The sequence below is a fragment of the Tamandua tetradactyla genome, chromosome 6 (assembly GCF_023851605.1).
Source record: "Tamandua tetradactyla isolate mTamTet1 chromosome 6, mTamTet1.pri, whole genome shotgun sequence".
Classification (NCBI taxonomy): domain Eukaryota; kingdom Metazoa; phylum Chordata; class Mammalia; order Pilosa; family Myrmecophagidae; genus Tamandua; species Tamandua tetradactyla.
Genome location: NC_135332.1, coordinates 170936151 through 170961406, shown reverse-complemented (window position 1 = coordinate 170961406; position 25256 = coordinate 170936151). Strand labels below are relative to the sequence as shown.

General features: G+C 40.7%; 1 protein-coding gene across 1 annotated transcript in view; it reads left to right on the top strand.

The window, feature by feature from the left end:
• The window catches only part of LRATD2 (LRAT domain containing 2), a 270001-nt gene that overhangs the window by 37564 nt on the left and 207181 nt on the right, over positions 1 to 25256 (top strand). The window lies entirely within an intron of this gene.

Below are 25256 nucleotides of genomic sequence, written 5' to 3'. Positions count from 1 at the left end.
CTTGGGGGTGACTCTTAGGCCTAAATTTTAAGTAGACTTGTCCTATCCTTTGTGGGGTTAAGTTTTATATGAACAAACCCAAAGATTGGGGGCTCTGCCTATAGCTTTAGTTGTCCACACTGCTTGTGAGAATAGCAAGAATTCAACTTGGGGAAGTTGAATTTCTCCCTATTCTCACCACTCCCCGAAGGGGGCTTTGCAGATACTTTACTCACTGATCGAATCACTCTGGGATTCATCGGAGCATCACTCTGGACAAACCAGCAAAATCTTGTGTCCTACCTGAGATTCCAAGTACTTATGGCGTTCAAGCAAACTGTCTATATAAGTTATATTAAGAAATGCACTAGTCAAAATGTAAACTTTGTAGCAAATCATTTTTTGCTTTAGTCTCACACAGAAGGTGACATTTTAAAATATTAATCACCATCTATTTTCAGTACCCTGCAATAATGACATTCCTTTGTTCTTCCTCATGCAAAAACATTTTTAAAATTGTACCTTGTACATTTCACTATTATTATACACTCTAGGCATTCCTAGATTATACCATCTCGATCTTTGCCATCTATCTTTCTTTCTGATTTCATTTATGTCCCCAGCCCTCCTCCCTCTGTCATTCTCACATGCAGCTTCATTCAGTGTTTTAACATAATTACATTACAGTTAGGTAGTGTTGTGCTGTCCATTTCTGAGTTTTTGTATCCAGTCCTGTTGCACAGTCTGTATCCCTTCAGTTCCAATTACCCAATATCTTACCCTATTTCTATCTCCTGATGGTCTCTGTTACAAACAAAATATTCCAAGTTTATTCACTAATGTCATTTCATATCAATGAGACCATACAGTATTTGTCCTTTAGTTTTTGGCTAGTCTCACTCACTATAATGTTCTCAAGGTCCATCCATGTTTTTACATACTTCATAAGTTTATTCTGTCTTAAAGCTGCATAATATTCCATCGTATGTATATACCACAGTTTGTTTAGCCACTCTTCTGTTGATGGACATTTTGGCTGTTTCCATCTCCTTGCAATTGTAAATAATGCTGCTATAAACATTGGTGTGCAAATGTCTGTTTGTGTCTTTGCCCTTATGTCCTCTGAGTAGATACCTAGCAATGGTATTGCTGGGTCGTATGGCAATTCTATATTCAGATTTTTGAGGAACCGCCAAGCTGCCTTCCACAGTGGTTGCATCATTTGACATTCCCACCAACAGTGAATAAGTGTGCCTCTTTCTCCGCATCCTCTTCAGCACTTGTCATTTTCTGTTTTGTTGATAATGGCCATTCTGGTGGGAATGAGATGATATCTCATTGTGGTTTTGATTTGCATTTCTCGAATGGCCAGGGATGTTCAACATCTCTTCATGTGGCTTTTGGCCATTTGTATTTCCTCTTCTGAGAATGTCTGTTCAAGTCTTTTTCCCATTTTGTAATTGGGTTGGCTGTCTTTTTGTTGTTGAGTTGAACAATCTCTTTATAAATTCTGGATACTAGACCTTTATCTGATATATCATTTCCAAATATTGTCTCCCATTGTGTAGGCTGCTTTTTACTTTCTTGATGAAGTTCTTTGATGCACAAAAGTGTTTAATTTTGAGGAGCTCCCATTTATTTATTTATTTCTTCAGTGCTCTTGCTTTAGGTGTAAGGTCTATAAAACCACCTCCAATTATAAGATTTATAAGATATTTCCCTACATTTTCCTCTAACTTTTTTATGGTCTTAGACCTGATGTTTAGATCTTTGATCCATTTTGAGTTAACTTTTGTATAGGGTGTGAGATACGGGTCCTCTTTCATTTTTTTGCATATGGATATCCAGTTCTCTAGGCACCATTTATTGAAGAGACTGTTCTGTCCCAGGTGAGTTGGTTTGACTGCCTTATCAAAGATCAAATGTCCATAGATAAGAAGGTCTATTTCTGAACACCCTATTCGATTCCACTGGTCAGTATATCTATCTTCATGCCAGTACCATGCTGTTTTGACCACTGTGGCTTCATAATATGCCTTACAGTCAGGCAGCGTGAGACCTCCAGCTTCGTTTTTTTTCCTCAAGATAATGTTAGCAATTCGGGGCACTCTGCCCTTCCAATTTGCTTTTTGGGTTTTCTATTTCTGAAAAGTAAGTTGTTGGGATTTTGATTGGTATTGTGTTGAATCTGTAAATCAATTTAGGTAGAATTGACATCTTAACTATATTTAGTCTTCCAATCCATGAACACGGTATGCCCTTCCATCTATTTAGGTCTTCTGTGATTTCTTTTAACAGTTTCTTGTAGTTTTCTTTGTATAGGTCTTTTGTCTCTTTAGTTAAATTAATTCCTAAGTATTTTATTCTTTTAGTTGCAATTGTAAATGGAATTCATTTCTTGATTTCCCCCTCAGATTGTTTATTACTAGCGTATAGAAGCACTACAGATTTTTGAATGTTGATCTTGTAACCTGCCACTTTGCTGTACTTGTTTATTAGCTCTAGTAGTTTTGCTGTGGATTTTTCAGGGTTTCGACATATAGTATCATATCATCTACAAACAGTGATAGTTTTACTTCTTCCTTTCTAATTTTGATGTCTTGTATTTTTTTTTCTTGTCTAATTGCTCTGGCTAGAACTTCCAACACGATGTTGAATAACAGTGGTGATAGTGGACATCCTTGTCTTGTTCCTGATCTTAGTGCGAAGGTTTTCAGTTTTTCCCCATTGAGGACAATATTAGCTGTGGGTTTTTCATATTTTTCCTTTATCATTTTAAGGAAATTCCCTTGCATTCCTATCCTTTGAAGTGTTTGCAGCAGGAAAGGATGTTGAATTTTGTCAAATGCCTTCTCTGCATCAATTGAGACGATCATGTGATTTTTCTGCTTTGATTTGTTGATATGGTGTATTACATTAATTGATTTTCTTATGTTGAACCATCCTTGCATACCTGGGATGAATCCTACTTAGTCATGATGTATAATTCTTTTAATGTGTTGCTGGATTCGATTTGCTAGAATTTTGTTGAGGATTTTTGCATCTATATTCATTAGAGAGATTGGTCTGTAGTTTTCTTTTTTTTGTAATATCCTTGCCTGGTTTTGGTATGAGGGTGATGTTGGCTTCATAGAATGAATTAGGTAGCTTTCCCTCTACTTCAATTTTTTTGAAGAGTTTGAGCAGGGTTGGTACTAATTTTTTCTGGAATGTTTGGTAGAATTCACATGTGAAGCCGTCTGGTTCTGGACTTTTCTTTTTGGGAAGCTTTTGAATGACTGATTCAGTTTCTTTACTTGTGATTGGTTTGTTGAGGTCATCTATTTCTTCTTGAGTCAAAGTTGGTTGTTCATGCCTTTCTAGGAAGTTGTCCATTTCATCTACATTGTTGTATTTATTGGCATAAAGTTGTTCATAGTATCCTGTTATTACCTCCTTTGTTTCTGTGGAGTCAGTGGTTATGTCTCCTCTTCCATTTCTGATCTTATTTATTTGCATCCTCTCTCTTCTTCTTTTTGTCAATCTTGCTAAGGGCCCATCAATCTTATTTTCTCATAGAACCAACTTCTGGTTTTATTGATTTTCTCAATTGTTTTCATGTTCTCAATTTCATTTATTTCTGCTCTAATCTTTGTTATTTCTTTCCTTTTGCTTGCTTTTGGGTTAGTTTGCTGTTCTTTCTCCAGTTCTTCCAAGTGAACAGTTGATTCCTGTATTTTTGCCCTTTCTTCTTTTTTGATATAGGCATTTAGGGCAATAAATTTCCCTCTTAGCACTGCCTTTGCTGCATCCCATAAGTTTTGATATGTTGTGTTTTCATTTTCGTTTGCCTCGAGATATTTACTGATTTCTCTTGTAATTTCTTCCTTGACCCACTGATTGTTTAAAGTGTGTTGTTGAGCCTCCACAGATTTGTGAATTTTCTGGCGCTTTGCCTATTATTGATTTCCAACTTCATGTCCTTATGATCTGAAAAAGTGTTGTGTATGATTTCAATCTTTTTAAATTTGTTGAGACTTGCTTTGTGACCCAGCCTATGGTCTATCTTTGAGAATGATCCATGAACACTTGAGAAAAATGTGTATTCTGCTGTTGTCGGGTGTAATGTCCTATAAATGTCTGTTAAGTCTAGCTCATTTATTGTAATATTCAAATTCTCTGTTTCTTTATTGATCCTCTGTCTAGATGTTCTGTCCATTGATGAGAGTGGGGAATTGAAGTCTCCAACTATTATGGTAGATGTGTCTATTTCCCTTTTCAGTGTTTGCAGTGTATCCCTCACGTATTTTGGGGCATTCTGGTTCGGTGCATAAATATTTATGATTGTTATGTCTTCATGTTGAATTGTTCCTTTTATTAGTACATAGTATCCTTCTTTGTCTCTTTTAACTGTTTTACATTTGAAGTCTAATTTGTTGGATATTAGTATAGCTACTCCTGCTCTTTTCTGGTTGTTATTTGCATGAAATATCTTTTCCCAACCTTTCACTTTCAACCTATGTTTATCTTTGGGTCTAAGATGTGTTTCCTGTAGACAGCATATAGAAGGATCCTGCTTTTTAATCCATTCCGCCAGTCTATGTCTTTTGATGGGGGAGCTCAATCCATTAACATTTAGTGTTATTACTGTTTGGGTAGTACTTTCCTCTACCATTTTGCCTTTTGTATTTTATATGTCATATCTAATTTTCCTTCTTTCTACACTCTTCTCCACACCTCTCTCTTCTGTCTTTTTGTATCTGTCTCTGGTGCTCCCTTTAGTATTTCTTGCAGAGCTGGTCTCTTGGTCACAAATTCTCTCAGTGACTTTTTGTCTGAAAATGTTTTAATTTCTCCCTCATGTTTGAAGGACAATTTTGCTAGGTATAGAATTCTTGGTTGGCAGTTTTTCTCTTTTAGTAATTTAAATATATCATCCCACTGTCTTCTCGCCTCTGTGGTTTCTGCTGAGAAATCTACACATAGTCTTATTGGGTTTCCCTTGTATGTGATGGATTGCTTTTCTCTTGCTGCTTTCAAGATCCTCTCTTTCTCTTTGACCTCTGACATTCTGACTAGTAAGTGTCTTGGAGAACGTCTATTTGGATCTATTCTCTTTGGGGTATGCTGCACTTCTTGGATCTGTAATTTTAGGTCTTTCATAAGAGATGGGAAATTTTCAGTGATAATTTCTTCCATTAGTTTTTCTCCTTCTTTTTCCTTCTCTTCTCCTTCCAGGACACCCACAACACGTATATTTGTGCACTTCATATTATCATTCAGTTCCCTGAGTCCCTGCTCATATTTTTCCATTTTTTTCCCTCTAGTTTCTGTATCTTGTCGGATTTTAGATGTTCCATCCTCCAGTTCACTAATCCTAACCTCTGTCTCCTGAAATCTACCATTGTAGGTTTCCATTGTTTTTTTCATCTCTTCTACTGTAACTTTCATCCTCATAACTTCCATGATTTGTTTTTTCAGACTTTCCATTTCTTCTTTTTGTTCATTCCTTGCCTTCTTCATATCCTCCCTCAATTCATTGATTTGGTTTTTGATGAAGGTTTCCATGTCTGTTCGTACATTCTGAATTACTTGTTTCAGCTCTTGTATCTCATTTGAACTATTGGTTTGTTCCTTTGACTAGGCCATATCTTCAATTTTCCTGGTGTGATTTGCTATGTTTTTGCTGGTGCCTAGACATTTAATTACCTTAATTAGTTTATTCTGGAGATTGCTTTCACTTCTCTTACCTAGGGTTTTCTTGCTAGATGAATTTGTTGTCTATCTTTCTTTGACCTTCAGTTCAGCTTTTTCTGGACCTCTAGCTTAGGTTGTATTTAACAGAGGATAATTTTTCAGTTCTTGTTTTCTTGTTTCTTGACCTGCTTGTATGGTGCCTTTTCCCTCTCCACCCTTAGGAGGGTCTACGTAGGTATTATAGACTCCAGCCGGGTTTTCCAGGACTAAACTGGCCTCCTATCAGGGGGAAGGTGTCACCTGTGTCAGTTTTTACTGAGGGTGAGACCCAGAAGTTTAAAAGACTTTCCTGTTAAGTCTCTGGGCTCTGTTTTTCTTATCCTGCCCAGTATGTGGCGTCTGCTTGTGGATCGCACCAGCAAAAGATGTTGTGGTACTTTTAACTTTGGAAGACTCCCCCTGCTGGGGGCATGGTGGAGACGGATGAGAGGTTGTAGACTGGTTTTAATGGCTTCAAATTGCCAAGCCCTGGGGTCTGAATTCCTTGAGAGAGTGATTCCATCTGAGTTGGGCTTCACCCCTCTCCTGGGGAAGGCACAGGTGGGAGACAGCCCTGAAAGCAGTCCATTTCTGCCTATGCCTGGGGCAGTTGCAGCCTGAGTAGTCCCGCCACTGAATCCAGAGGCGACCAAGTCTCCGCAGAAACACAGCCACTAAAACCTGTTTTCTCCCCTTTCCTCTTTTTCCATGAGCCCAATGAGCGAACTCCACCTTGACCAGGTTTAGAGTCTCTTTCCTTTCCCTCTGTGAAGCTGCCTGTGGGGGAGGGGCGCCGGGTGCCAACCGCCGTGGCTTGGGGAACTCACGGTTTTGGGGAGGCTTGCAGCCGGTCCAGCTGGTCCAGACTGGGGTACGCTGTGTGTCTGGTCACTGACGTGGCACCGGGAGTTGTTCTGTACTGTTTCTGGTTATTTAGTAGTTGTTCTGGAGGACGAACTAAAACGCGCACATTGCTAAGCTGCCGTCTTGCCCCTCCTCTCCCTTGATTCCGGTAATGTGGTCTTGATAGAAAGAATCTGATTGTTCTGAAAGGGCATCCATGATGAAAATTGCAGGGTAGACTGTTTCCAGAAAAAATAAATCATAGGTAAGTTGGGACTTGTTGAAAGTGGATTTGGAAGCCAAGGTCATAATATTTTCTAGTTTGCTGTAAGAGTTTGAAGATTATTGTGTGGGTCTCATATGTCAGGGAACCAACTTGAGCTGTGGATTTGGTCCTGACTTTGGCTCAGTGATCATTGTGAACCTGATGGACCTTTTGTATTTTGCTCTTAGCCCTATGGACACCAGTCTGGCCACTCTGGGCATCTTGACCTTTAAGCCTACTGGGGGCAACCACTCTTCTACATTAACCCTGTAAGTATGTGATTACTGACAGACTGTTGTTAAATTGTGTATGCAATATATGGAGTGAAATCTTTAATGATGTACTGTGCTGGTACTATATGTTATTTCAGTTATTCTTTGTAAATACTCTAGAAGGAAAATATAATAGGTTTTCTGGAAATAGGTTGGACCTGGTTGATATAATCAGATTATAGGTTTACTTTTCTCCCTGCTGCCTTCAAACTCACTTAGCTGCATTTGCCTTTCCCTTCCCCTGATGGCATATTAAGAAGAGTGTATGGTTTCCTAGTCATTTTCAGCTATTAAAAAATCCAGTTCATGCCAATTAAAAATCCCCAAAACTTACTTTTCAGAAATAGAAAAACCAGTAACCAAAGTTATCTGAAAGGGCAAGGTGTCCTGAACAGCTGAAAGTATCCTGAGAAAGAAAAATGAAGTTGGAGGTCTCACACTACCTGACTTTAAGGTGTATTACGAAGCTACAGTGGTCAAAACAGCATGGTACTGGCATAAAGATAGATATACTGACCAATGGAATTGAATAGAGTGCTCAGATATAGACCCTCTCATCTATGGACAATTGATCTTTGATAAGGCAGTCAAGCCAAATCACCTGTGACAGAACAGTCTCTTCAATAAATGGTGCCTAGAGAACTGGATATCCACATGCAAAAGAATGAAAGAGGATCCATATCTCACACTATATACAAAAATTAACTCAAAATGGATCAAAGACCTAAACATTAGATCTAAGACCATAAAACTATTAGAAGAAAATGTAAGGAAATATCTTATAAATCTTACAATAGGAGGTGGTTTCCTAGATCTTATACCCAAAGCACGAGCATTGAGGAAATAAATAAATAAATGGGACCTCCTCAAAATTAAACACTTTTGTGCATCAAAGAACTTCATCAAGAAAGTAAAAAACAGCCTACACAATGGGAGACAATATTTGGAAATGATATATCAGATAAAGGTCTAGTATCCAGAATATATAAAGAGATTGTTCAACTCAACAAAAAGACAGACAACCCTATTATAAAATGGGCAAAAGACCTGAACAGACACTTCTCAGAAGAGGAAATACGAATGGCCAAAAAGGCAGATGTAAAGATGCTCAACTTCCCTGGCTGTTAGGGAAACGCAAATCAAAACCACCATGAGATATCATCTCACCCCCACCAGAATGGCCATTATCAACAAAACAGAAAACAAGTGCTGGAGAGGATGTGAAGAAAGAGGCACACTTATCCACTGTTGGTGGGAATGTCAAATGTTACAACCACTGTAGAAGGCAGTTTGGCAGTTCCTCAGGAAGCTAAGTATAGAGTTACCGTATGACCTGGCAATACTATTGTTAGGCATCTACTCAAAGGGCATGACAGCAAAGACACAAACGGACATTTGCACACCAATGTTTATAGCAGCATTATTTACAATTGCCAAAGGATGGAAACAGCCCAAATGTCCATCAACAGATGAGTGGCTAAATAAGCTGTGGTATATACATACAATGGAATATTACACAGCTGTAAGACAGAAAAAAAATTATGAAGTATGTAACAACATGGAGGACCTAAAGGACATTATGCTGAGTGAGATTAGCCAGAAACAAAAGGGCAAATACTGTATGGGTTCACTGATATGAACTAACATTAATAATGTGTCTGCAAATCAGCTGCAGGTCAGCAAGATAAGTCTGCTTCTCGGGGATGAGTGCTGTTGTCTGGGATGACAGGAGGCCACTGAGGCAAATGTTTCTCACTCTCTAGTAGGTGTTTGTAGGGCTGTTCACATGGAGGCAGTAGGTTCTCAGAATGAGAGGAGAAGCAGCAAGATGTTCTAAGGCCTATGCTTGTAACTGTTATCACTTTTGCCATATTCTGTTGGCCAGTCCAGACAATTGTGAACTAAATAAAAGATTTTGTTTTTAATCACCACATTATGGCAGAAATAGATAGCTGATGCCACTATAAAGCAATGACTGATGTGTGCATTTGTGAACAGAAGACTATGAAGGCTTTTCCTCTATCCTTGGGCAGCACATTAGATTCCTAGGGCTGCTGTAGCAAAGGAACACAATCTGGGGAGGTTAAAATTTACTCCCTTTGTTGTGAAGGCTGGAAATCCAAAACTAAGGTGTCAGCAAGGCCATGCTCACTCTGCAGGGTGTGGGGGAGGATCCAATGTCTCCTCTTCCAGCTTCCAGTTTGTGCTGTCAATCCTTGGTATTCCTTGGTTTGTAGCTGCCTAAACTCTAGTCTCTGCTTCTGGCTTCACCCCTGAGTGTTTCTGTTTTCTCTTCTTATAAGGACACTACTCAGTAGATTCAGATGTGCCCCAAACTCCTATGACCTGCTCTTAGCTAATTATACCTGCAAAGACCCTATTTCTAAATAGAGGCATCTGCTAAGGTTCCAGGTAGACATGAATTTTTGGGTGACACTATTCAACCCTCAATAGGCAAAGGAGATTGCAGGAAAGAGGACATGATCATGCTGACCCTTCAGCTCCCTTCAGCTCAGCTCATCGCAATCCCAGGGATTCTTTCTTCCTTAGCAGTAACCAAGAAGGACCACAGTGCACAAAGCAGGTGTGTGCTCAGTGATCCATTTCAACAACTACTTGCCATTCTCATGAATGGCCCTCAGCCCCTTCAACAATCTTTACTGGGGTCCTACTGTGTATAGAGTGTAGCCTTTTTAGGAGTATCCTAGAGATTGAAAAAGCAAAAGCCTGGCATGTAGGAAAACTTATTATGAATTTTTCAAACATACTTAAAAGTAATGAGACAAGGTGCATGGGTCGTTCAGTGGTAGAATGCTCATCTTTCATGCGGGAGACCTGGGGTCAATTCCCAAACCATGTACCCCCCCCCAAAAAAAAGGTAATGAGACAATAACAAATGGGCACCCATATACCCAGCACCCAAATTCAATTATTATTAAGATGTTGGCACAGTTACTTCACCTATTATTTTTTAAAGTATTTTTTGTTTCTAGAAATATTTTAAAGAAAATCTCAGGCATCATGTGTTTTTTAAAAATGTCGTGTGTTTTCCATATACTCTTGGCATGGATGACTGGCCATGGAGGCCAGGGGCATCCTCAGGGTTGGTATTTAGGGGCAGGCTCTAGAGTGACTAAAGAACGGGTCTCGGGGAAGGAAATGAGTGTTTATTATGTGCTCTGTCATACACTACGCATATCTCATTTAATCTTTATCTCAGTGCCGTGAATTCAAAATGTTATTCTCATTTTTTTTTTTAGAATAAACTGAGGCTCATAGAAGTTGTCTTTGTTTCCCATGGCCGTTGTAACAAATTATCACAAATTTGGTTGCTTAAAACAATAGGAATGCATCCTCTCACAGTTCTGGAGGCTGGAAGTGCAAAATCAAGTTCAGGTGTCAGCAGTGCCCTTCTCCCTCTGAAGGCTCCTGGGAAGAATCCTTCATGCTTTGCCCAGTTTCTGGGGACCCAGGCATTTGCCGGCTTGTAGTTGCATCACTCTAGTCTCTGCTTCTGTATTCTCCTGGCATTTTCCCCTCTCTGTCCTTTCTTCTTCTTGTAAGGACATTAACATTGGATTTAGGGCCTCCCTCAATCCAGGATAACCCTATTAAGTAATTGTGTCTATGAAGATCCTTTTTTCCAAATCAAGTCCTATTGTGAGCTTGTGGGTAGACCTGAAGTTTGGGGTTGGAGTGGGGTAGGGTGGGATGGGGCACTATTCAGCCTGCCACAGAAGTTAAATGACTTGTCCAAGATCAAAGTTGTTCAGTAGCGGAGTTGGGATTAGAATCCAGCCTTCAATGCCTATGTGCTTTCCCCCTTTCAGTGTCCAAGGGAATGAGGAGAGAAGGATAATGCCCAACTCCAGCAATCCTGCATGTAAGATAGCTACTTCTTCACAGAAATGAGAGGCCCTAACTGAGCTGGGAGTCACCTGGCCAGAGCAGAATCAAAATCCAGGCTGATGCATTGCTGAAAATCTGAGTTTTTCATCAATTTGAGAGACATTCTTCAGATACCTGAACTGTACTCCTCAAAACAGTCAAAATTATGAAATAAGGAAAGACAGAAACTTTCATAAACCAGAAGAAAATAGGGAGCTGCAAGTGGGGTGGTATTCTGGATTGGGTCCTGGAAGGGAGAAAGGGTACGATTGGAAAAACAGGTGAAAAACAAATAAATTCTGGCGTATAGTGAATAGTAATACACAATACTGGTTTCTTAGCTGTGATAGATGGAACTTGGAGATGGAAAACGTTAACAAGAGAGGACATTGGGTGGGGTATATCAATCTGTCTTATTTTTACAACTCTAATGTATATCTCAAATTATTCCAAAATGAAAATTTCATTCAAACACATTTTTTTCTGAATAAAAATATGATCAGTGGCAGAGCCTGGAGTGAGCCTGCAGGTGGATGCTTACTGTTGCACCTGGCTAAGGAATCTTGGCAGCTCCCAACACAGGGAATGGCACACTGGTGATGTGTGGCATGTGGAAGGAATAAAACCCTAAAATGAAATATCAGGGAAATGAGGCAATTGGTAGTGGTTATTCCTTCTCTCAAATTTCAAATTCCACACAGGCAAACTTTTTTCTCTGCAGATGCACTGTTAACATGTTCACAGTACAGATGACTGGGTCTCTAAAGCTAAACTTATTTTTATGTTGCTTCTGAATCTAGAGTTATATACCAAACAGCTTTTGAAGATGTGAAGTCCTTGAAGAAGCTGTCCCAGCTCCCCTTGGGTGCTCCTTGACTCAGTTTCTATCCATGGCTTCCCTTAGTTTTCTTCATTTGGAAACAGCACAGGGCAGAGAGAGACTTGCTAATTTATAATGGCACCAGGTCTCAAAAGCATTGCTTAAATGACTTAGTAAAAAATGAAGGGCACTCCTGCTATTCAGCCTTCACAGATGATACAGCTGCACAGCCCATTGAGCATATTGTGGCAACTCACCCCTCCAAGGGTGTTGGAGATCTTACTTGTGTGTTCCTTGGCCAGCTACAGGAAGTGAGTTCTAAGGAGAAACTAGTGTGGGTGGCTTATGAGAGTAAACTCTGAGTAAATGAGAGAACAAGTGAAATTCTGAGGGGATGTCCAAATGATCCTCCTCCTTCCAGGGTAGATCAGAGGGTTTCACATAAGGTTTATAGACTCACAGACTGCAGAATTTGGAAGGAGGGGTGTCCGACTGCCCAGGACTAAAGAGTTTCTTAGGACACGAGCTTTCAGAGCTCAAACTGAGACAGTTCCAGACAAACCAGCCTGGCTGGTCACTCTAGTTAGAGGGAAGCAAACCTAGAAAAAATATTCAGAAGGGTTCATGCGTGGTAATTGTGTTTTCAGTCAACAGTGGCTGTAGCATGCAGAGAGGGACTTGGGGTGGGCAGAGCATGGAGAGGCTAATCAAGGAGATTTGTAATCCAAACACCTGTGAGCAAATCCCAGCCGCCTAACAGCTGAAAAAACCTGTAAAAGTTGTCTTTTCTGTTTCCTTCTCTACAAAATGGGGATACTATTTAGTGATTCCCTCATGGGTTTGTTGTGAGGATAAAACTCAATAACACGTGAAATACTTAGTATTCTGCTTGGGGCATATGATGTGCTAAATAAATATTACCTATTATGATTGCTATTGATACTATTAATATCCTGGACTCTTGTTCCCAGTTCTGCTACTTAGTGGCTACGTGGCCCTGGTGATTGCAGCTTCCTCACCTGTAAAATGGAGATAATACTGTTTACCTTCCTGAGGTGTTCAGAGAATTCTGAGATAAAGCAAATATGTTATAAATGAGGCTGCCCTGTCTATTCCTGAGAGCATCAGGGCTCACGTTTTCTTGTTCCATCTTTAACCCACTGGGAGAGTGGACAGACCACAGGATTTTTAGACTGCCCATCACTAGGGTCCTCATTCAGAGTATTGTCCTTTAAAGAAAGGTGGTGATTTCCTAGGAAGGTGGGTGATTGACTCCTTGAGGCAGTTGCCCAAAAGGAGCGTCAGTGATGTTTTGACCAATGGAATTGTCGCTGGGATAAGCTTGCAGTCTCTTCAGTTGTTCATTCGAAAGCTCATATGTTAGCTTTGTCTGCATTTTTCAGCTCCGGTTCCCTTTCAAATATAGCCACTCACAGGCAGTCATTACTGAACTATGTGGACCTTTGGGGACAATGGAGTAGAAGCTGTATGCCGCTATCAACTCCTTCAAATTCTTTTTTGGCATCTCAGCGCTCTCCCTCCCAGACTTGCCTGTACTGGGCCTCACTTTCAACACTTCCCACCTTTCAGCCTTGAAGCACAGACTTTTTTTGTGCTCCTCACAAGTGGTTTCTCTCCTGTTCTTGGGCATGCAGCTAGACTACACCTCCCAGTTTTGTTTGCATTTAGGGGTAGACACATAGCTGAGTTCTAGGCAATGGAATATGGGTAGAAATGCCAGGTACCATTTCCTCGTGACCTGGCCTGTAAACCACCCCCCGCCACCCACCCCAGGGACAGTCCTCTCTCTCCCTCCCCTGCTGGCTGGGTGTTAAGGCCCAGGGACTGTTGATGGTACTGAGGCCTCCATTAGCCTCCGTATGACTGTGTGGAGAACTATTCCTCACCCTAAGCCACCTCCTTACCCCTTGCTATCAGAATCATCTTTGGGGGGCATGCGTTACTGGGAAATATACTTTACATGAGTGAGAATTAAATTTTTTGTAAGCTGGAAATAAACCTCTTTTGTATTAAGTCAATGATATTTTGAGGTTTATCTGAGCAGTCAACCTTCCATAAAGTACTCTAGCCATCCCCCTAAGGGCTCCTCTTTCATCCTTCTTAATCTTTTGCTCTTCAAAATTTCTCTCCCTTTAATTATGATGAACGACATAGGTCTCAGGCTGCTCTTTCCATTCTTGTACCCACAAACCTCTGCACTGCTCAACAAAAAAATCTCCAGTTACAAAGAACTGTCCCCTTAAAAGGAGGCATATGTTAAATAATATTTATTTTCTGTGACATATCAGTCTCTCATTCAACAGACAATCACAAATACCAAGTACGTCCTTTGCCATTCCCTCCATATTGGAGATAGAGAGATGAAAGTCAACCTTCACTAGCTCATAGTCTAGTATGAAAACAGAAAGCTGAAATACAGTTTAGAAGGCAAAGGTTAGAGTTATACACAGGATTTCATGGAAAACAATGAAGGGTTATCTAATTCATAATGGACTTGGGTCAGGGAAGACTTCCTAAAGAATGACTTGACTTGACCCTTAAGGAATGAGTAAGAACCAGGCGAGGGGTAGAGACAGGGTGTTCTTGTGAAAGACTGATGAGCCTGGAGGCAGGGAGATGGCCTGGCTTTCCTGGAGATGGCAATTGTTTCAGGCCAGGCTGGAGTGGCAGTTATTTGTGTGGGGATGGTGTGGTGGGAGAAGAGGCGGAGATGGATGCCAGCAGGGACCAGATCCTGAAGGCCGTCATGTTGAAGGTGAACGTGCATCTGATGCCATCTGTTCTCGCATCCTATTAATATACTGTGTTGTGATTTCCCCAGTCACCGCATCAGTAACCATCCCCCTTCCCCACACCTGCTCTCTCTGTGTGCGAAGCATGGTCTCCGATGTGGAGGAGACTTCAATGTGTTGACAGTTTCTCTGAAATGGCACTGGCCTGGGGGTTCCTAAGGTCAGCCTCACTGTATATGAATTTGTGAGATTTCAGGATGAAAAGACCATTTACAGTACGGGTACAGAACATTAAAAATCCCCTTCTTTCTGAGGGAACAAGAGCCTTTGAATATTCAGCCACATTGTCATCATCGTTGGTGTTGTATTCTGTCGTTCATATCCATACTACCCGTTAGTGCTGTTGGTAGTGGCTTTTCTTAGATGACTTATTTGAACCTCCCTAGTATCGTCTATAATTGGCCGAATGGGCTTCCTTAGCCGCATCCAAGCAGAGAGGGCCTGAGGTCTAGAGAGTTGACACACTTTGCCTCTCCTCATTTGTAAGTGGTTGAACAAGGACCAGAACTGCAGTCAACAAATATTTTCTAGGCTTTGACCTCCTTGAGTCTAAGTACCATGGCTTGTAGATACTTTTCACTTACCAGTCTCTTCTGTGGGAGGCACTCAACCTATATTTGCCAAATTAACTTGAAATCATGCTTAAGAACATAGGCTTTGAGATCGAGGGAAATCTGGATTTGGTACATCTTTCTTGGTCAACTTGGAGAAGTCATTAAACCTATGAGAGCAACAGGCTCCTTATTTGTAAAAACTATTAATGTTTTCTTCATGGAGTTGTTGCAAGAATCAATGAGGTGCTATGTATGAGCCACTTCTAGCAAAATGCCCGGCATAGGTAATCACTAAATTTATGCTAGCTATGATTATAAACTTGACCTTTCTTTTCATTATTTTCTTTTATTATGGCAAATTTTACATGTATTCAAAACTAGGTAAATAGGGCTGACCATTTCATACTGATCATACAATGTTTGCTTCAACAATTATCAGCTCATGGTCAATTTTGTTTCATCTCTACCCCACCCTTTTCTCTCCCTTCTACTATTTCAAAGCAAATTTCAAGCATTATATCATTTCATCTATAAATTTTGCAATCTGTGCCTCAAAAAGATAAGATTCTTTAAAAAAATACTAATCACCCTACCATCATCATATTCCCTAAAAATATCAGTTGCATAATACCTTCTCTAATGATGCCATATCCCAATCCCCCAAATCTGGGAGCATGTTATGTTACATGATAGAGGGGAACTAAGGTAGCAGGTGGGATTAAGGTTGCCAATCAGCCCACTTTAGGAAAGTGGATTATCCAAGTGGGACCAATGTAATCATAAAAGTCCTTAAAGGTAGAAGATGGAGACAGAGAAGTAGTTGTGTGGGAAGGACTCAGCCCAATATTGGTGGCTTTGAAGATGGAGAAAGGGGACCATGAGCCAAGGAATGCAGGTAGCAGACAGAAGCTGGAACAGGCAAAAATGGAGGCCACTAGGGCCTCCAGAAAGAATACAATTCTGCCAACACTTTGATATTAGCCCAGTGAGACACAGCTTTCTTCTCTGTTAGGTCTAGAGGACAAAAGTCTAAATTCAAGGTGCCTGCGAGACAGCTTTCCTTCAGGAGGCTCTAAGGGGTACTCCAATCCCTTGCCTTTTCCAGTTTCTAGAGGCTGCCTGTTGCCTTAGCCCCTTCCTGGCCTCACTACAATGTCTTGCTTCCATTGTCACATTTCCTCCTCCTGCCGTCCTTTTGTAAGAACCCATGTGACTGCATTAGGTATGCTCAAATAATCCAGGATAAAATCTCCCCATCTCAAGATCTTCAATTTAGTCCTATTTACAAAATCCCTTTTACCATGTAAGATAGCATATTTATAGCTTCCAGAGATTAGGACATGGAGATTTTGGACAGTGGCTATTATTCAGTCTACCACACATTCCCTACAACAGGGTAGAAATTAAGAGTCAGCCCTTAGAGTGGGGACTAGAAAGGAGTCCCAAAGTACCTGTTTACAAGGCTTAATTACCCCCAAAGAAAAAATATGTGCTTGGAACACCAGGAAAGCAGAGGCACATGCGCATGTGACACACACACACAACATATACACACACACACACAACATACACACACACACACACACACATATACATACCCCTACAGAGATGTAGTCAGATACTTGCAATCACAGAGGCTTCAATAAATAATTCAGGATGTTGCAATCAGAAAATCTTCTAATTTCAGCATACAGGTAATTTTTATAGTTGACAATTTATAAAAGAGGAGATGGAACAGATACTTTGAACTTTCCTGCATTTAGGATCTCTAAAGGTCCAGGGGGAGCTGCTCAGGCTACACGCCTGTCATCACCTGGAGATGGTCCTCATTTTCCCTGCTTCTCCTAGAGCCCTCCTGGCTCTGAGGCAGGCAGAGGTGCACGGGGGACTCACTTCCTGCCTGGCCATCTGATGTTAAGCTCTGATGGGCTACCCCAGGCTCAAGATATGCAGATTTTGCAAATGTTTTGAGCTGGAGTGAACTTCCAGTGCTTACAGCTCATCTCAGTCATTTGCCAGAGGGGGAGACCAATCTCAGCGAGAGGAATGAGGTGGTGTGCTCAGGGTCACCTGCTGTTCGGCCACACAGGAGGGCCAGGGAGCCCAGGCTTGCTCTTCTTTCCCCTGCCCTGCACCTGACCCTTCCCTGTTAGCATTCTGCACATGCTTGAGGAAACAGGTGGGTGGATGCTCAAGGAATGGGAACTCATGCTAATGTTTGAATATTAAAATTTAATATTGTAATTTTAGCTCAAAACAAAGCCAACTATAAAAGGCACACCTGCTCTAAAAAATCAAATAATGCATTTCTGTCCCCAGTACCCATGATTCTGAATAATATGCCCCTGTGGATTTATACCTGCTAGCAGGGCTGGCATAAGCAGACAGACAGCAGGGCTTTGTGGGCTTCTCTCTTTCTAGGGTGTTTCTTCCTTATCTCCCATTCCATCTGCCTGATGGCCTCAAACTTCCCTCCTTTTTTCAAGGTCATTCTTTCTCGCATTTTTCTTATAAATGAAATACCTGTACTACATTATAAAATATAATACAAAAGTCCTATTTCTATGTATGAAAATAAAAATCACAAAGTTGCAAATATTTTCTTTTCAGTAAAAACTTGTTTGATTATTATTATTATTATTATTGCTTTTACAATGGGGATTTATTAACTTAACAAGTTTACAGCTCTGAGGCCATTAAAATGTCCAAATCAAGGTATCAACAGGCAATGCTTTTTCCCCCCAAGACCAACTACTGGTCATCTTAGACTCCCATGCGAGGCATATGGCGAGTCTGCTGGTATCTCCCGAGTTTCCTTACTTTCAGCATCTGACTGCTTCTCTCTTGGATTCTCTGGCTTTTCTCTCTCTGTTTCTCTGGCTTTTCTTTCTCAGCTTTTCAGAATTTGATCTCTTATAAAGGACTCCAGTAAGAGGATTTAGACCCAGGTGGGTCACATCTCAACTGAAATAACCTAATCAAAAGCCCCACACTGTTCAATTTTTTTTTAGGAAAAAGTGGGAGTTTGGTAAGTGCCATTTGGTAATATCCTCACATTCCCTATATTATGATGTATCTTGGACATCTTTATATGTTAATACATATTCCTTTCTGTATATATATGTATCAGAGCTCTATTCCTTTTTATGGGTGAATAATATTCCATTGTATATATACACTAAGCACATTTTTCTTGTTTATCTGCTGATGGATGCTTGGTTTGTTTCTACCTTTTGGTTTTTATGAATAAAGATGCTATGAACATTGGCATACAAGTATCTGGTTGAGTCCCTATTTTCAATTTTTTGGGTCTATATGCTCAGGATCTATATTATTTTATAGTTTTTTGTTGTTGTATGAATAAACCATAATTAATTTAACTGCTCATTATTAATGGCAATTTAATGTACAGTCAGCTTTTGAATTATTCTGTTGCATTTAAAAAGCAAAGCTTTGATGATCATCCTGAATCATTGAACATCTCCCTGCTTTTTACACTGATATGATCATTACGCCCAGATGGTAGGAAATTAAAGGAACAACCTATTCACAGAGATTTCTTCACAATGTTAAGGGGATCTTGGGCAAGTATTTATAAATAAATCTGAAAAGACTTATTATGCCTGTGCCTCAAATGAATCAGTTGCCAAATGGTTTTTGAAAAAGTTCCTCCAGCATGACATTCCAAAATAATTGGAAAAGAAAATGTGATGATTGGAAGAGGAAGCATAATAGAATTCTGAATAAGGTATAAATGCGTGAGAGAGGAATCTGGGGAAGAATTTTGGTTGGAGGAAAAATTACCCAAGGAAGCATGAAGGATGTAGAGACTAATAGGGAAATAGATCTTAATTTAGTATAAAGGAGGCTCCTACCCAAAAACTGTTGCATAAAATCAAAGATTGCTTAATTAAGAGCCACCTAATGACTGCAGGGACTTTCATCTTTTTTGAGCTCAATCCTAGACCTTCAACTGATTTTGCTGTGTAGCCTTAAACGAGTTTATTATGGTCTCTGGGCAGAGCTTTGTAACTGTGTAAAATAAGGAGACTAGGTTAGAAAATGAGTAAAGTCTCTCTTAGATTCTTTTCCTTTCTTTCTTTTTTTTTTTTTTTTAAGTCCTACGTCTTCTAAGGTTTCAGTGACTTTGCTAGAAAGAAATTGAACAACATAAAGAGAAAGGAATTACAGAGGCTGAGAGGTTAAAGGTCCTGGAGACAGAGCTCCACCAAACTTTATTAAACATCTGCTTCTGCCTCTCCTCTATTCCTATCACTCGTACTCTCCCTTTTGAGTCTTGTCAATTTACTATGCAGATCTACTGACTAATTTTGTCTGAAAAGCAAATGAAAAATATGCATGTCATCTGATACACTTGTGCTTTGATGGATGAGGCTGGAGTTCCAAAGAGAATGTTAGGGAAATCTAGCTCTTTTCAAACTAATTACTACATATCTGATTTATTTGCCTCCTTAGTACTGTTTATTTTGTTTTTATTCAAAATATAAATTGCTCCCTGAGTTGGGAAATTAATGGCTTTCTTCTACTTTAGCAACAGATCATTTGTGAGCCCAGGTTATAAATAGGAGGTTAGAATCCATGACTCACTGTGTTTTCCCTTTTCATACAGGATGTCCCCTGAGATTAACTGTGGTTATTTTTTTTTTCAAGTTAGAGACATTAATTTCTAATTACTTGCTGGCTGCTATGTTGGAGGTTTTTGTTTTCAGGAAAATGTAATGCTTTCTGTTATGCCTTACTCTTAGAAAATTTTATATTTCAATGAACTAGTATTTTAAATATCATTGGTCAATGGCTTGATTGATTCCATTTTCAATTGATTGGTGGATTCATTTAACAAATATGCATTTATTGTATGTTAGCTCTGTTCAAGGGGATGTGCATGTTTAGTTTTTTGGATGTAGTTTCTGATACTGATAGAGGTAAAGAATTGTTCTCTAGGCTGATTTGTTCCATGCTTGTAGTTTATTCACTAGTTTATTTGTTTATTCACTCACTGATCCATCCAACATCCACCGCAGTCACAGATTCTGCTGGGGTTTTACACCAGCATGGTGCATTTGGCATTCATTCATTCATTCACTCATTCATTCAGTGCAACAACAAAACACAAGTCCCTAGTAGAGTCACCCTCAAATTAGAAATGAAATGTGAGCAGAGAGGCAAACATTTATGAAGAGCTTTGTATGACGTGTCTAAGGAGACAACTTAATTCAGTATCTGATTTTTTCCTCTTTATCTGCTCTTTTACGTTCCTTCCTAGCTGTTTTACTTGGGGCAAGTGACCTAGGCTCTCCATGCCTCAGTTTCCTTATGCACTGATGATGTATCCCTCAGTGTCCACTCAAGAAAATAGAATCCACTGCAGATATTTCTAGCAGAGACAGATTTAACACAGGTAATCAGTACCAGCTTTTGAAGGGATAGAGGAGTAAAAGGGAGAAGGGACTGACTGCGAGATGAGGAAGCTGTTTACCATCTGTGCTGGTTTGAAAGGAAGTGTGCCCCCTAAGAAAAGCCATGTTTTAATAGAAGTCCCATTTCATAAGGTAGAATAATCCCTATTCAATACTGTAAATTTGAAACTGTAATGAGATCATCTCCCTGGTTGATGTGATTTAGTTAAGAATGGTTGTTAAACTGGATTAGAGATGACATGTCTCCACCCATTTGAGTGGGTCTTGATTAGTTTCTGAAGTCCTATAAAAGAGGAAACATTTTGGAGAATGAGAGACTCGGAGAGAGCAGAGAATGCTGCAGCACCACGAAGCAGAGAGTCCATGAGCCAGCAACCTTTGGAGATGAAGAAGGGAAACGCCTCCCGGGGAGCTTCATGAAACCAGAAGCCAGGAGAGTAAGCTAGCAGATGACGCCGTGTCTGCCATGTGCCCTTCCAGCCAAGAGAGAAACCGTGACTGTGTTCACCATGTGCCTTTCCAGATGAGAGAGGAACCCTGAACTTCATCGGCCTTCTTGAACCGAGGTATCTTTCCCTAGATGCCTTTGATTGGACATTTCTTTAGACTTGTTGTAATTGGGACATTTTCTCGGCCTTAGAACTGTAAACTAGCAACTCATTAAATTCCCCTTTTTAAAAGCCATTCCGTTTCTGGTATATTGCATTCCAGCAGCTAGCAAACTAGAACACCATCTGTATTAGTTTCCCGGGGCTGCTTTAACAAATTATCACAAACTTGGTGACTTCGGGCAGTAGAAATGTATTCTCTCAGTTATTGAGGCTGGAAGTCTGAAATCACGGTGTTGGCAGGACTGTGCACTCTCCGAGAGCTGTATGGGCCAGGTCCTTCTTTACCTCTTCCTAGTTTCTGATGGTGGCTGGAAACCCTTGGCATTCCTTGACTTCTGGCTGCATAATTCCAATCTCTGCCTTCGCCTTCCACTTCTTCTCCCCTGTCTGTCTGTGTTTCCTCTCCTCTCCTTGGGCACCTTGGACATGTGGTTTAAGTATGAACTACTCTTAACCAATTAGGCCTGCAATAACCTACTTCCAAATGAAGTCCTATTCAGAGGTCCTACGGGTTAAGACTTCAACATACCTTTCTGGAGAATGCAAGTCAATCCTTAACCCACCCTGTGTCAGGAGCTCATCACTGCTGGTTGGTTGCAGGCCCTATTGCTGCTACTGCTATAAGGAGGTGTATTGCTGCTGAGCAGAAACCCAGAAATGGTGCTCCACTGACACTGTGCTTCTGGGGGTGGCACTCGTAACAGAATAAAAACCAAAACAAGAGAAAAATCTCCCTACCTCCAGTCTTTCCTGTCTCTCCCCAGAACCCATCCTAAACCTAAAAAGGAGCCTGGGAAATGTAGTTTGCAGGTTTCCACATCCTCAGCAGTATAAAGGAGAACAAAGGAGGGCAAGAATGTATCTGACAGCTAACAGAAAAAATAACCAACACAAATGGAAACAACAACGATATCTACTTTATAGGTTCCTGGGAGCTAATAAGTTAAAGTATGTAAAGCCCTTTAGAACAGTGCCTGGTACCTAGTAAGCAGTTGCTGTTAGCTATTATTACTATTATCTAGTGGACTCTAGGGCATCCGAGAAGGGTGTGTAAGTAGTGACAGGATCGGATTTACATTTTAGAAAGCCCCCCTGGGGGCCAGGAAGGAATCTGAACCTTATGGGAGAGGCAGAGACAGCAGGCAGGGACCACTTAGATCTGCGTGATAAGGACAGTGAAGAAGGAAGTGAATATATAGATATTTAAGTAATAGGATTATCTGGATTTAGTGGAGGAGAGGAAGATTAGAAAATGGGGGCAATTCCAAGATGCTTCCACACTTGGGGTATGGGTGATTGTATGGTATGATGGTTAATTTCACATGTCAGCTTGGCCAGGTTTTGGTGTCCAGTTGTTTGGATAAGCAAGCACTGGCCTGATTGTTACTATGAGCACATTTCATGAACTTTAATCATTAGTAAGTTGATTGCATCTATGGCTGATTGCATCTGCAACAACTGAGGAGATTGCCTTCAACAGAGAAGTCTCTTACAATCAGTTGAAGGCTTGTAAAGGAAGAGTGATGACTTCAGCGGTCAGAAGAGAGAACTTACATCTCTATTCAGTCAGCCAGCTTCTTCTGGGAACTTCACCAGAAACCTTCGTTGGAGCTCCTAGCTTGTGGCCTGCATTATGGAATTTGGACTTGAGCATCCCCATAGCTGTGTGAGACAATTCTTATAAAAATCTCACAATGTTTACAGATATCTCCTGTTGGTTCTGTTTCCCTAGAGAACCTGACTAATGCATGTGGACAGTGGGCAGCCTCAAGATGTCTTATTAACCATTGCATCCCTGCAACTTACACAGTGCTTGGTGCACTGTATGTGCTTGATTAATATTTATTGAATGAGTGAACCCATGAATTAATAGTCTAATTCCTTCATTTTATTAAAGGAGAAATTGAAGCATGGGCATAACAGATCACTTTCCCAGGGTTGTGTAGCAAGGTCAGGCACCTGGGCTTTCTTGTGACCGTTGCACTTTGAGGTGACCAGTACTCAGGCAACAAAATAAATCAACAGAGACATTGGTCCCCTTGCCAACTGTTAAACTAGAGACCAGATTCCTATTTTTTAAGATAGAAACTAGGACAAGGATCTGCAAGTGGGTGCTGTAGCTTCTGGGATTTCTGTGCAAACAGAACAGACAAGAGTCAGGGTGTGTATGAGGACAGCCCAGGCACCAGAACTGCTCCACCAAAATACCCAAAGTGAGTTTTTGGATCTTCCTGCATTCGTGTCATGGGGGTGTATGCAGTAGGTTCCTGGGCCCCACCCCAGATCTACTGATTCAGAACCGATTGGGGCAGGGTGCCCTACGAGGACATTGCCTGAGAAATGCTTGCTCTGTTCTCATCAAGCCAGCTCTAACCTCTTAGCCACACCCTGGCTTGCTATTTCCTTGTAAGGCAAAGGTGGTCTTCCGTTCATTAATCCTTATTCCTTCCTTCGGGACCTCCTTTTATATTATATTTATATGTATACTTTAATGTGATACCTCTAAGATTTCTTCCCTTTATGATGACATAGGTCATGTCAAATTTAAATTCCTCAGCTTCCAAGATGCATAGAACTGTTTCCAAGTTCCTGAATGTGCCTTGACTTCCCTTACCTCTAAGCATTTCCACATCTAGTCCCCACTTGCCCAATCCCTCCATTTCTTTGATTGTCTCTTAATCATCTTCCAAAATAGTTCACATATATTCCCTTCCAGGATCCCTTTCTGGGCCTCTCAGACTGTTGCAGTCTCTCTGTGCTTCCTCTTACCTGCCTCTTTTGTCTCCCACAGTCGGCTATGCACTCCCACAAAGACAGTCACCTGGGCCTGATTATCTTGTTCTCCCCAGATTCCAGCTAAGTATGCACTGAGTTAAATGCCATTAGAGTTGAGCAGTTAGTTCCATGTCCTGTCCCTGAGTACCTGTGCCCTGTGTTCTGGGGAAAGACCAGACCATGGTGGCAGCCTGAAAACAGCTACTACTTTAGGGCAATGTGTCCTAGAGACCGGTGAGCCTTGTTGAAACTTGTACCCTTGGGTGATTGTTCTAAGGGATGTGGGAAGTCGATTCCCACCATGCCTCCATGCCTTCTCCTCAACCTTGGCCTCAAGAAGTGCTGATGTAGATTTTCCCTTCTCTCAGTCATCACAGAGGACAGGCTTCTCTACTCTTCTTCCTCAGAGACAGAGGCATATTTCCAAAACACCCAGTCATTTGTTTTCCAGGATTTGGAGCAGAATTAATTAGTTTGGAAAAGCACTGGGACAATGCTAAGTATTATTAATGACACAATTAACAGTTCCTTCCCACAGGGGATGGTTGGTTCCTAGCTCTATCTGGCAGTTCTTAAAGTTGGACCCTGTTCTTCCCATTTTCACTCTAACAAGCCCTGCTCAGTACCCTGGGACTCTGCCACCCACCCGCTCTCAGCCCAGGGTTGCTACTGGAGTTCCAGGCTGTTGCCCACCCTGCAGCAGGAAAGTGGAAGAAGCTGGGTATATCTTCTTAGCAAGAGAGAGAAAATGTAAGGTGCAAAGCAGAAACAGAACTAAGAATGTCCCAGGAACTAGTGGTGGTGCTTTACACACTTTACCCTTTAGTTTAAATCTCATTGCAGCTTCATAAGGTAAACATTGCTATTCCCATTTGATATATGCTCTCAACATGGACTTGCTTATAGAGATTGGCTTTATTATAGTTCCGTCAAATTTTGTCCCTGCCCCAACCCCAACCACTGTCCCGTCCATAAGTTCCCTATGGATTGCTCACCTATACTTTTACTTCTTTTTTGGAATTAGTACTTGGGCGCCACCATGTTTGTTCAGGTTTCCACTGGGATTTTCTCCTTGTCTAGATTCCTATGGCAAATGAAAGACAATTCAAGCTAATGATTAAGAGAACTCCCTTGAAATTAGTGGGTGTTGGCTTCAGATGTCAGATGTGCTATTGAATAACTTCACACCATGGGAAATGTATTTAACCATTCTATCTCAATTTCTTTATCTCTAATTTAGGAAGAATGATATTTAACTGAAGATTTCCTAGAATTACTCCTTT